This window comes from Balaenoptera ricei, chromosome 16, assembly GCF_028023285.1.
Source record: "Balaenoptera ricei isolate mBalRic1 chromosome 16, mBalRic1.hap2, whole genome shotgun sequence".
Taxonomy (NCBI): Eukaryota; Metazoa; Chordata; class Mammalia; order Artiodactyla; family Balaenopteridae; genus Balaenoptera; species Balaenoptera ricei.
The window spans coordinates 115,371,762-115,385,132 of record NC_082654.1 but is presented as its reverse complement, the minus strand read 5'-3'; positions in this window follow the sequence as shown (position 1 = coordinate 115,385,132).

Genomic DNA, 13,371 nt, shown 5'->3' with positions numbered 1-13,371 from the left:
ATCCCTCAGCCCCTCAGAAATGAAATTCTGGGTCATCACACCAAGCAAGGAAGCTGGACCAGTTGATTTGTTGGACAAGGGTGAGCAGAATATAGAATGGGTTGTATAAGAGAGAGAAAATATAATAAATGAAGGCCATGGAACTATAATTGCATCTGTGGGAACTGTAACTTGTTTCACTAACTGATTATTATGAGTGGTGCAGTAGGCCATCTCTAAGAAGAGCTGGTGACTTAATATGGAGCATGAGTGGATTTTGGAGGTGCAAATCTTGGATTGCAGTGGGTCCAATTGTTGCCTCATGTCATAGCCCATCAGTCCACCTCTATCTTCAGCTGCAAATATGGAGAACATTTCCCATGCATGTTGCCTCTATCACTTCAAGTTCTTACTGCATCTTTATGAATTTCTGCCTGGAGCTTTTTCCAGAGCCATGGAAGCTCATTCAATAAATGTGCAGGGACTGCCCAGAAATGTATGGTACTTAACCTCCTAATGCAGCACTACACCATTAAAGGATAGGAGTTAGTGGCTAAATGCCCCAGACTCCTTTCCTTTAGAAGTATAATTCTGAGGTGCGTTCTACATTGTTCCTCAGAGGGTTCCCGGTAGGATTGAGTCCCAGTTGTCGATGCTGGAAAATAATACGTCAGCCTTTTTGGATTCCAATCCTTCCATTTCTCATTCTCCCTACTTCCTCTTCTTTATTTGAAATGAAAAGAGTCCAGTCCTACTTCTACCTCTTGGTTCCCAGACCCATGTGTTCTGGCTATTAGGGATAAAGCACAATAGAATGCCCGTGGGGCAAACATATATAGGGTGAAGGAGAGCACCCAAACTTTACAGGATATCATTTCTAACTGGTGACTGTCTTAGTCAGTGTGGATTGCTATAACAAATTACCATGGACTAGGTGGCTTAAACAACAATTTATTTCTCACAGTTCTGGAGGCTGGGAAATCTAAGATCAGGGTGCTGGCAGATCTGGGGTGTGGCATCTGTCCCAATTCCTGGTTTGTCTCCTCATCGTATGAGAAGTGAATAGCAAAAAGAGAGAGTAAGTTCTCTTGTGTCTCTTCTAGCTTGAGCCCTCCACCCTCAATGGATAATTACCTCCCAAAGACCCCATCTCCAGATACCATCACACTGGGGATTAATGTTTCAACATGTAAATTTGGGAGGGGTACATTCAGTCCATAGCAATGAGTTAGCTGAAGCTTGAAAAGATCATTCCAATCTTATATTATGAAAATATCTTCCAAGTGATGCAATCATGTTCACATTGACGTACCTCCTTCACCTTGATATGGGTTCATTGGTTTAAGAAAATGTAAGTGGGATCCCAGGTCAGTGTATCAGATACTTTGTGAGCCAGCCCTTCGATAAGAGTACTGGTAGAGGAATTGCAGATAGAAAAAGAAGCTGCTATCTCAAATACCTATCAGTCCCAAGGACAATAAACTGCTTTTCCTTCTAGGATGGAAGGAGTCCAGTGTAATCAACTTGTTACCAATTGACTAGCAAATTGGACTCCTTGAAGTATGGTACTATGATAGGAGAACTCAGCATTGGTTTCTGCTGCTAGGTCAGACACTTGGTAGCAGCAGTAACTAAATCACCTTTGGGAGAGGGAGTGCAAATTGTTGGGCCCGTGTAGAGCCTCCATTTCTGCCACCATTACTATTCCTTTAACAAGCTCATTGTGCAAACCCTGGGGAGGCTGAGGACCCAGGCTTGCTGATACCTACTGGACGAGTCATCCTATTGACCTGATTGTTTAGTGTCTTCTTTCTGGTGGCAATAGACATAAAGCACAATAAATAAACTTGTGTCCACTCCTATAGGTCACCCAGATACCCTTGTCTCCAGTTTTCCAATCTCACTTTTCCTAGGCTCCTAATTAGCAAGGTACTTGCCCCCGGTAAGAAATTGATGCGTATTCATACTTCAGACTATTTTTCCTGAACCTAAAGTTGATGACTAGGTTTAGTGCTCAAAGGTATGCACACTGAAAGGATGTCTCCTCACCACAGACAGGCACATCCCTCATGGCGATTGTGGACAGCAACAGTTCATTTTTTAACCTTCACTTTCATATTGAGCTAATACATCTATAAGCTAGGTCTGGTTTTTATCCTCTGTGAGCTGCTCACAGGAAATCCCCACAAGGCCATATGTGTGAGCTAGGGGAGAGGTAACAGTGGTAGGTAACACGTGGGTCTGGGCCACCTCTGTGTGAAATTCACTTGTGCTCTAAGGTAATGTACCATTTCTAGTGTACAACAAATTGCTGCTCCATCTACAGGATTTTATTGTAGGACTGGGTATATCTGGTGGCAGCTTCATTTGCATAGTTACTTGTCTTGATCAGATACTGTCTGTAAGAGGGCCAGTAACATTCCAAGAGCTGCTTTTCAAATAAAGAAGAGTTCTTTACTGCAGAATATATTGTCTAGCCACAGGAAGTCTAGGGGTTTACACTGTGACTCTCTTATTGCGGTTTCCAGAGTTTCCACACAGCATTCTTTATTTAGCAAAAAGCATGGGAACGGTCATACATAGCCTGAGTGGTAGGGCAGCATATATCATAGTCTGGTCCTTTCTGAAAGAATCATCTCTTGCTCTAGGCGTTATGGCCTCAAACAGGCAATAAGTAGGTCGGAGCAGTGCTATAGACTGAATGTGTCCCCCCCCAAATTCATATGTATTAGGAGGTGGTGACTTTGGGAAGTGATTAGGTCGAGCGTGAGCTTCGAGAATATGATTAGCGCCCTTATGAGGGAGAACCCAGAGAGCTCCCTTGCTCCTTCCACCATGTGAGGACACAGCAGAAAGATGGCAGTCTATGAGGAAGTGGGCCCTCACCAGGTTTATAATCTGCTGCTGCCTTGATCTTGGATTTCCCAGCCTCTAGAACTGTGAGCAATAAACTTCTGTTGTTTATAAGCTACCCTGTCTATGGTATTCTGTTTTAGCAGCCAAAAAGGACTAAGACAGGCAGTTTTGTCAGGAGTGCTATATATGCTATCTCCAGTATCCAAAGAGGCCTAGCTCTCTGCTTTACCTCTTACTCAGAGTAGGGACTGCAGGTGCAGTGACTTGTTCTTTGCCTTGGAGGAGATGTCTCAGCACATCCCAGAACACTGTATCTCTGTAAGCTTCATGGATGTGGTAAGTCCCTGACTATATTTTGCATCTATTCCCCACCCTCTGTTGCTCACGTTTCTTACCATACTATCTAGAGTACTTGCCACTTGCTATATCTTAGGTCAGATTAACCTAATGTTATCAGTAGACTGGATCATGATGTTCTCCAGATTTGCATGATAATCAAGGTCCCTTAGGAATATATTATGATGGGAAAAAAAGGAAAATTAAGATAGTCATGGGGTAAGACAACAAATGTATATTGCTGACCACTCCACGTGAGGAAGGTGTTGGTCTTTTTCAATTATAGAAGTCAAGTGATATCCTCATTGGCTACTGACTGTCTCACTCTTAGGAATACTATGGTCTATAAGCCATCCTCACAGATCCCTATGAGTTGAGGACTTCTAGTTACCACTTTGGCCATGCTGCCCTTTATAGTATTTATATTCACTTTGCTTTTGACTGTTAGTGCTGCCATCTGGCTTCTGCTATTTCAAAATTCCATCATCTCCATTGACATTCATGAGACTAGTTCCATAGCGGCATCTCCAACCATTAATCTTGTCCTACAGAGGACAGTCATCATTAAGCTTATTGGTACGAATGCTCCCCTCTCTAGTTCATTCCTTACCACTTTAGTGTCCTCTTGTCCTTAGAACACTGTCTTTTTAAAAAAAATAATTTTTACTGGAGTATAGTTGATTTACAATGTTGTGTTAGTTTCTGCTGTAGAACAAAGTGAATCAGCTGTACGTATACATATATTCACTCCTTTTTAGATTCTTTTCCCCTATAGGTCATTACAGAGTATTGAGTAGAGTTCCCTGTGCTATACAGTAGGTTCTTATTAGTTATCTATTTTATATATAGTAATGTGTATATGTCAATCCCATCTCCCAATTTATCCCTCCCCCACCCTTTCCCCCTTGGTAACCATAAGTTTGAAAAACTGGCTTTTGAGAGTACTAATTCTGTGACCTACCAGTCCCATTCCTCTTTGTAACTACTGGAGCTTTGATCCTAAAACTGTGGAATAACACTTACTAATAGGTTGTGAAATTCTTTCAGTGCATTTGAACAAAATGTTTTCATGTGTAATGTTGGAATAGAATATAAAACAGAGTGTGCTATAGGTAGTGAGGGTATTCTTTCCAAAAACATTTTTGGGCTATATATTTTTCAATTGTATTTGTATATACTATATATTTTTTCTTCCATCTTTAATGCTTTTTTTTGGGGGGGGGTGCATTGGGTCTTGGTACATAGTAAGTGCTAAAAAGTTGTTGAATGTATGACGTGCACATTTATGTTTTTATTGTCATTGAAGAAAAGTGCATTGCTTAGAGTGGATTGAGAAAAAAATAGAAAAAATCTTATCTAGAAAAACTCTGTTACAATCTGTCCAAGACTTATATAAGTGTTCATATCAGTAAGAAAAAGGGTAAAATAGAACAGAATTGATTAGAAAATATAAAATGCATCATGGATAGAAATAATACTGTTTCATGAAACAGTGTTTCAGGTTGATAAGCATATATTGTTCATTTATTAATAGATATGTAAATATTTTATAAATATATATCAATTACATATATTGCATATATCATATATTCACATATCATATATTCCCACATATATCCAAAAGTTCACTTCCTCATTCCTCAACTATTTGCTGGAATGTCATTTTCTCAGTGAGACCTTCCCTGACCACCTTTTTAACGTTGAATCCCCTCTCTATAATTCGCTATTGTCTTTTTTCTTTGTTTTTAGAAATTTATTTTATTTTATTTATTTTTGGCTGCACTGGGTCTTCTTTGCTGCACGTGGGTTTTTCTCTAGTTGCAGTGAGTGGGGGATACTCTTTGTTGTGGTGCACGGGCTTCTCATTGCGGTGGCTTCTCTTGTTGTAGAGCACAGACTCTAGGTGCGCAGGCTTCAGTAGTTGTGGCTCGCGGGCTCTGGAGCGCAGGCTCAGTAGTTGTGGTGCACGGGCTTAGTTGCTCCGTGGCATGTGGGGTCTTCCCCGACCAGGGCTCGAACCCGTGTTCCCTGCATTGGCAAGCGGATTCTCAACCACTGCGCCACCAGGGAAGCCCCAATAATTGTCGTTATAGTGTTAATGGTGGCAAAACTTCTAAGGGCCAATTACACAGCAGAACTATTACTGTGAAAGAAGAGACTAAACAACATCTGAAACAAAAACTTGATTTATTGCTTTTCTGTTTCAGTTATCTATTACTATGTAACAAAAACACCTAAAATTTAATGCCTCAAAACAAAAATTTATTATTTCTCTGTAGATAGAGTGGGTGATTTTTCTGCTCTACTTGTTATTAGCTGGGAGTCTCTCATTCAGCTAGCATTTAGCCAATGATGAGGCTAGGCTGGAAGGTCTGAAAAACTTCACTCACATGTCTGGCATTGTGGGGTTTCACTCCCAGTAGCTTGGGTTTCCTCACAGCTTGGTGATCTCAGACTAGTTGAACTTTTTGCATGATGATCAGCTTTGAGAAGAAAAGTGGAAGCTGCCACACTTCTAGGTAGGCCTGGCACTTCTGCCACATGCTGATAAGCAAAAACAAGTTACAAGGCCAATCTGGATTCAAGAGGGTGGGGAAATGAATCTGTCTCTTATGAATAGAATAGCATGAGGGAACGAATTGATATTGTACATCTTTGACCATCAAACTAACCAAAGGAGGCCTATACTTATAAATCAGTCAAAAAAAAGTAAGAAACGATACAAGGTTTTGGGAAATGGGGGATTCAGGGATTGGTGGGCTTTCCAAAGCAGGAGTGTTGAGGGATTGACTGGCTGTCTTTCAAAAAGTGTAAAAGTGTAGTCAGTGGAGTGAGGCCATAGCTGACTTGCTGAATTTCCATAGCATGTCCGAGTGAAAGCTGTTGTTGATTGGCTTTCAGGAATGAGGAGTCGTCACAGATTGGCTGATGTTCATAAGCATGTGTACTGATGAGACAGTTCCTCCAATTAATTGCTATCAGCATCTAGTCAGTTGTCTCTGATCCATCAGTTTTGGTGGTTACTAATTCATGGCTTGGGGCTATGGCCAAGAAACAGTGTCTCAGGTTTTCTTCAGTTTGGAGACTAGGAACATTTTACTCTTATTGCAGTATTATTTTTAAAAAGTATTTTCATTATTACAGGCTTTATTCTGAATAGCAGATTTGCCACAGCTACTGGACTGTCCCCAGAAAGTATTAATTTTTATTTAAATTTTGATTGAGAAGCCCAAGGAAGTTATACAGTGTATTTGCTTTCACAGCACACTGAAATAAGGAACAACTCTAAAGGGATTAAGTTTCCTCTTAAACATCTATCAAGATGGCATGCTCATGTCAGAGCTGAATAAAATACTGGTAACAACAGTTTACCATGAAGTATTCAGAAGTTATAATATATAAATACAAAGTATACTTAAGATGTAAGCAATCACTAAATATCATACTAGGTGCTCATTAATGTTAAACATCAGACGAATCAGATTGAAGCATGATTAGGAAGCTGAACATCATGAAAGTCATTTTCATTAGGAAGGAGAAATAAGATGGCAGGATTTATTTATTTTAATACATCTTTATTGGAGTATAATTGTTTCACAATGCTGTGTTAGTTTCTGTTTTACAACAAAGTGAATCAGCCATATGCATACATATATCCCCATATCCCCTCCCTTTTGAGCCTCCCTCCCACCCTCCCTATCCCACCCCTCTAGGTCGTTGTAGAGCACCAAGCTGATCTCCCTGTGCTATGCTGCTGCTTCCCACTAGCTATCTATTTTACATTTGGTAGTGTATATATGCCAATGCTACTCTGAGTTTGCCCCAGCTTCCCCCTCCCTGCCGTGTCCTCAAGTCCATTCTCTATGTCTACGTCTTTATTCCTGCCCTGCCACTAGGTTCATCAGTACCTTTTTTTTTTTAGATTCCATAATATGGGTTAGCATATGGTATTTGTTTTTCTCTTTCTAACTTCCTTCACTCTGTATGACAGACTCTAGGTCCATCTACCTCACTACAAATAACTCAATTTCGTTTCTTTTAATGGCTGAGTAATATTCCATTGTATATATTGCCACATCTTCTTTATCCATTCATCTGTTGCTGGACACTTAGGTTGCTTCCCTGTCCTGGCTATTGTAAATAGTGCTGCAAAGAACATTGTGGGACATGTCTCTTTTTGAATTTTGGTTTTCTCATGGTATATGCCCAGTAGTGGGATTGCTGGGTCATATGGTAGTTCTATTTTTAGTTTTCTAAGGAACCTCTATACTGTTCTTCATAGTGGTTGTATCAATTTACATTCCTGCCAACAGTGCAGGAGGGTTCCCTTTTCACCACACCCTTTCCAGCATTTATTGTTTGTAGATTTTTTGGTAATGGCCATTCTGACTGGTGTGAGGTGATACCTCATTGTAGTTTTGATTTGCATTTCTCTAATAATTAGTGATGTTGAGCATCTTTTCATGTGCCTCTTGGCCATCTGTATGTCTTCTTTGGTGAAATGTCTATTTAGGTCTTCTGCCCATTTTTTAATTGGGTTGTTTGTTTTTTTTGATATTGAGCTCCATGAGGTGTTTGTATATTTTGGAGATTAATCCTTTGTCCATTGTTTCATTTGCAAATATTTTCTCCCATTCTGAGGGTTGTCTTTTCATCTTGTTTATGGTTTCCTTTGCTGTGCAAAAGCTTTTAAGTTTCATTAGGGCCCATTTGTTTATTTTTGTTTTTATTTTCATTACTCTAGGAGGTGGGTCAGAAAAGATCTTGCTATGGTTTACGTCAAAGAGTGTTTTTCCTATGTTTTCCTCTAGGAGTTTTATAGTGTCTGGTCTTACATTTAGGTCTTTAATCCATTTGGAGTTTATTTTTATGTATGGTGTTAGGTAGTGTTCTAATTTCATTCTTTTACATGTATGTCCACTTTTCCCAGTACCGCTTATTGAAGAGGCTGTCTTTTCTCCATTGTATGTTCTTGCCTCCTTTGTCGTAAATTAGGTGACTATATATGTGTGGGTTTATGTCTGTGCTTTCTATCCTGTACCATTGATCTATATTTCTGTTTTTGTGCTAGTACCATACTGTCTTGATTACTGTAGCTTTGTAGTATAGTTTGAAGTCGGGGAGCCTGATTCTTCCAGCTCCGTTTTTCTTTCTCAAGATTGCTCTGGCTATTCGGAGTCTTTTGTGTTTCCATACGAATTGTAAAATTTTTTGTTCTAATTCTGTGAAGAATGCCATTGGTAGTTTGATAGGGATTGCATTGAATCTGTAGCTTGCTTTGGGTAGTATAGTCATTTTCACAATGTTGATTCTTCCAATCCAAGAACATGGTATATTTCTCCATCTGTTTATGTCATCTTTGATTTCTTTCATCAGTGTTTTATAGTTTTCTGAGTATAAGTCTTTCACCTCTTTAGGTAGGTTTATTCCTAGGTGTTTTATTCTTTTTGTTGCATTGGTAAATGGGATTGTCTCCTTAATTTCTCTTTCTGATTTTTCATTGTTAGTGTATTGGAATGCCAGAGATTTCTGTGCATTAATTTTGTATCCTGCAACCTTACCAAATTCATTGATTAGTTCTAGTAGTTTTCTGGTGGCATCTTTAGGATTTTCTATGTATAGTATCATGTCATCTGCAGACAGTGACAGTTTTATACTTCTTTTCCTATTTGTATTCCTTTTATTTCTTTTTCTTCTCTGGTTGCTGTGGCTAGGACTTCCAAAACTATGATGAATAAGAGTGGAGAGAGTGGACATCCTTGCCTTGTTCCTGATCTTAGTGGAAATGCTTTCAGTTTTTCACTATTGAGTATGATGTTTGCTGTGGGTTTGTCATATGTGGCCTTTATTATGTTGAGCTATGTTCCCTCTATGCCCATTTTCTGGAGAGTTTTTATCATAAATGGCTGTTGAATTTTGTCAAAAGCTTTTTCTGCATCTATTGAGATGATCATTTGGTTTTTATTCTTCAATATTTTAATGTGGTGTATCACATTGATTGATGTGCATATATTGAAGAATCCTTGCATCCCTGGGATAAATCCCCCTTGATCATGGTGTATGATCATTTTAATGTGTTGTTGGATTCTGTTTGCTAGTATTTTGTTCAGGATTTTTGCATCTGTGTTCCTCGGTGATATTGGTCTATAATTTTCTTTCTTTGTGATATCTTTTTCTGGTTTTCGTATCAGGGTGATCGTGGCTTCGTAGAATGAATTTGGGAGTGTTCCTCCTTCTGCAATTGTTTGGAAGAGTTTGAGAAGGATCAGTGTTAGCTCTTCTCTAAATGTTTGATACAATTCCCCTGTGAAGCCATCTGGTCCTGGACTTTTGTTTGTTGGAAGATTTTTAAGTACAGTTTCCATTTCATTACTTGTGATAAGTCTGTTTATGTTTTCTAATTCTTCCTGGTTCAGTCTTAGAAAATTGTACCTTTCCAAGAATATGTCCATTTCTTTGTGGTTGTCCATTTTATTGGCATATAGTTGTCTGTAGTAGTCTCTTGTAATCCTTTGTATTTCTGCAGTGTCAGTTGTGATTTCTCCTTTTTCATTTCTGATTTTGTTGATTTGTGTCCTCTCCGTTTTTTTCTTGATGAGGCTGGCTAAGGGTTTATCAATTTTGTTTATCTTCTCAAAGAAACAGTTTTTAGTTTTATTGATCTTTGCTATTGTTTTCTTCATTTCTCTTTCATTTATTTCTACTCTGATCTTGATGATTTCTTTCCTTCTACTGACTTTGGGTTTTCTTTGTTCTTCTTTCTCTAGTTGCTTTAGGTGTAAGGTTAGATTATTTATTTGAGATTTTTGTTTCTTGAGGTGAGATTGAATTGCTATAGACTTCCCTCTTAGAACTGCTTTTGCTGCATCCCGTAGGTTTTGGGCCGTCGTGTTTTTGTTGTCATTTGTTTTTGTTTTTTTTTTTAAATTTTTTTTTTAATTTATTTTTATTTATTTATTTATTTATTTATGGCTGTGTTGGGTCTTCGTTTCTGTGCGAGGGCTTTCTCTAGTTGTGGCAAGCGGGGGCCACTCTTCATTGCGGTGCGCGGGCCTCTCACTATCGCGGCCTCTCTTGTTGCGGAGCACAGGCTCCAGACGCGCAGGCTCAGCAATTGTGGCTCACGGGCCCAGTTGCTCCGCGGCATGTGGGATCTTCCCAGACCAGGGCTCGAACCCGTGTCCCCTGCATCAGCAGGCAGACTCTCAACCACTGTGCCACCAGGGAAGCCCGTCATTTGTTTTTATTTATTTTTTTATTTCTTCTTTGATTTCTTCAGTGATCTCTTGGTTATTTAGTAGCACACTGTTTAGCCTCCATGTATTTTTTTACAGTTTTTTCCTGTAATTGATTTCCAATCTCATAGCGTTGTGGTCAGAAAAGATGCTTGATATGATTTCAATTTTCTTAAATTTTCCAAGGCTTGATTTGTGACCCAAGATGTGATCTATCCTGGAGAATGTTCAGTGTGCACTTGAGAAGAAAGTGTATTCTGCCACTTTCAGGTGGAATGTTCTATAAATATCAATTCAATCTATGTGGTTTATTGTGTCATTTAATGCTTGTGTTTCCTTGTTTATTTTCTGTTTGGATGATCTGTCCATTGGGTAAGTGGGGTGTTAAAGTCCCCTACTATTATTGTGTTACTGTCGATTTCCCCTTTCATGGTTGTTAGCATTTACCTTATTTATTGAGGTGCTCCTGTGTTGGGTGCATAAACATTTATAATTGTTATATCTTCTTCTTGGATTGATCCCTTGATCATTATGTAGTGTCCTTCCTTATCTCTTGTAACAGTCTTTATTTTAAAGTCTATTTTATCTAATATGAGTATTGCTACTCCAGCTTTCTTTCATTTGCATAGAATATCTTTTTCCATCTCTCCACTTTCATTCTGTATGTGTCCCTAGGTCTGAAGTGGATCTCTTGTAGACAGCATATATATGGGTCTTGTTTTTGTATCCATTCAGCCAGCCTGTGTCTTTTGGTTGGGACATTTAATCCAGTTACACTCAGTGTTATTATTGATATGTATGTTCCTATTACCATTTTCTTAATTGTTTTTGGTTTGTTTTTGTGGGTCTTTTTCTTCTCTTGTGTTTCCTGCCTAGAGAAGTTTATTTAGCACTTGTTGTAAAGCTGGTTTGGTGGTACTGAATTCTCTTAGCTTTTGCTTGTCTGAAAAGCTTTTGATTTCCCTGTCAAATCTGAATGAGATCCTTGCTGGGTAGAGTAATCTTGGTTGTACGTTTTTCTCTTTCATCACTTTAAGTTTATCTTGCCACTCCCTTCTGACCTGCAGGGTTTCTGCTGAAAAATCAGCTGATAACCTTATGGGGATTCCTTTTTATGTTATTTTTTGTTTTTTCCTTGCTGCTTTTAATATTTTTTCTTTGAATTTAATATTTGTTAGTTTGATTAATATGTGTCTTGGTGTGTTTCTCCTAGGGTTTATCCTGTATGGGACTCTCTGCACTTCCTGGACTTTGGTGACTATTTCCTTTCCCATGTTAGGGAAGTTTTCCACTATAATCTCTTCAAATATTTTCTCAGACCCTTTCTTTTTCTCCTGTTCTTCTGGGACCCCTATAATTCAAATGTTGGTGTGTATAGTGTTGTCCCAGAGGTCTCTGAGATTGTCTTCAATTCTCTTCATTCTTTTTTTTTTATTCTGCTCCTCAGCAGTTATTTCCACCATTTTGTCTTCCAGCTCACTTGTTCGTTCTTCTGCCTCAGTTACTCTGTTATTGATTCCTTCTGGTGTATTTTTCATTTATTGTGTTGTTCATCTCTGTTTGTTTTTCTTTAGTTCTTCTAGATCTTTGTTAAACATTTTTTGTATTTTCTCAATCTGTGCCTCCATTCTGTTTCCAAGATTCTGGATCATCTTTATTATCATTATTCTGAATTCTTTTTCAGGTAGTTTGCCCAGTTCCTCTTCATTTATTTGGTGTTGTAGGTTCTTACCTTGCTTCTTCATCTGTGACATATTTTTTTGCCATGCCTCTTTTTTTTTTTGGTGTGTGGGATTGTGTTCCTGTCTTACTGGTTGATTGACCTGAGGCTTCCAACGGAGTTTGTAGGCTGCTGGGTAGAGCTGGTTCTTGGTGCTGAGATGAGGACCTCCAGGAGACCTCACTCCAATGAATATCCCCTGGAGTCTGAGGTTCTCTATTAGTCCAGTGGTTTGGACTTGGAGCTCCCACTGCAGGAGCTTGGCCCGACCACCAGCTTGTGAACCAAGATCCTGAAAGCCACATGGGGCAGCCAAAAAAAAGAAAAGGAGAACAGTAACAAAGAGTAAAAAATAAAATTAGACTGGGAAACTAACAGATATGTTAGAAAGAATATAAAAATAGAAATATAGACGAAACAACAACCAGAAGGTAAAACCACAATAGTAAAAAAGAGGAGAATAACAACAACAAAAAAAGGTGGAAAAGGCCTTGGCTGTGGAGGACCTGGCCTAATCAGGGGCAGGGTTTGGGTGGTAGGCGGGGCTTATGCTTAGGAGACACAGGGCTGGAAAAGGCCCTGGGGGGTGTGGGGGCATGGGGATTAGGCTCAGCGGAACAGAAGGGGCCCAGGCGTGCCTCTGGTCTCAGAGGACGGGGGACCCTGCCTGGGAGTCCAGCAGGCTTCCTGGGCCCAAGTGTGCAGGGCAGACCCCCTCCACTCCTTCAGTCCTGGAGGGCCCCGCCCAACTGCATCTCCTGTTCTCATCCTGGCTTCCTTCTTATGCCTCCAAGGCAGAGTCAAGATGGCGGTGTGGGAAGACTCGGAGTTAGTGTCTCCCCACAACACCAGTGCCTGCCAGATGCTGGTGGGGGACCTCAATGCCCAAGGAGATGTGAGGAACCCCAAGTGAACCAGTAGGATGTGCGGGGACTGAGGGGTGTGGAGAAGTGGAGGCCGGACAGGACTGGCACCCCTGAGGGGTGGATGAGAAGGGAGAGGGGTTCCCACGCCTGGAGGGACCCTCTGGGGCTTGAATCAGGGGGGAGCACACCAAGCGTTTCCCCTGCCCAGTCGGCCAGGGAAGTCTGCCCTGCTCTCGGGCCGGGTCCTGTGCCCTAATAGGCCCGCTCCAGGCCACATTGGTCCTGGGGGCATAGGAAGGAGGCTGGGGGAGAACAGGAGAGGCAGGCAGGAGGGGCCCTCCAGGACCGGAGGAGCAGGAGAGGAGCAGCAGAGGGCATT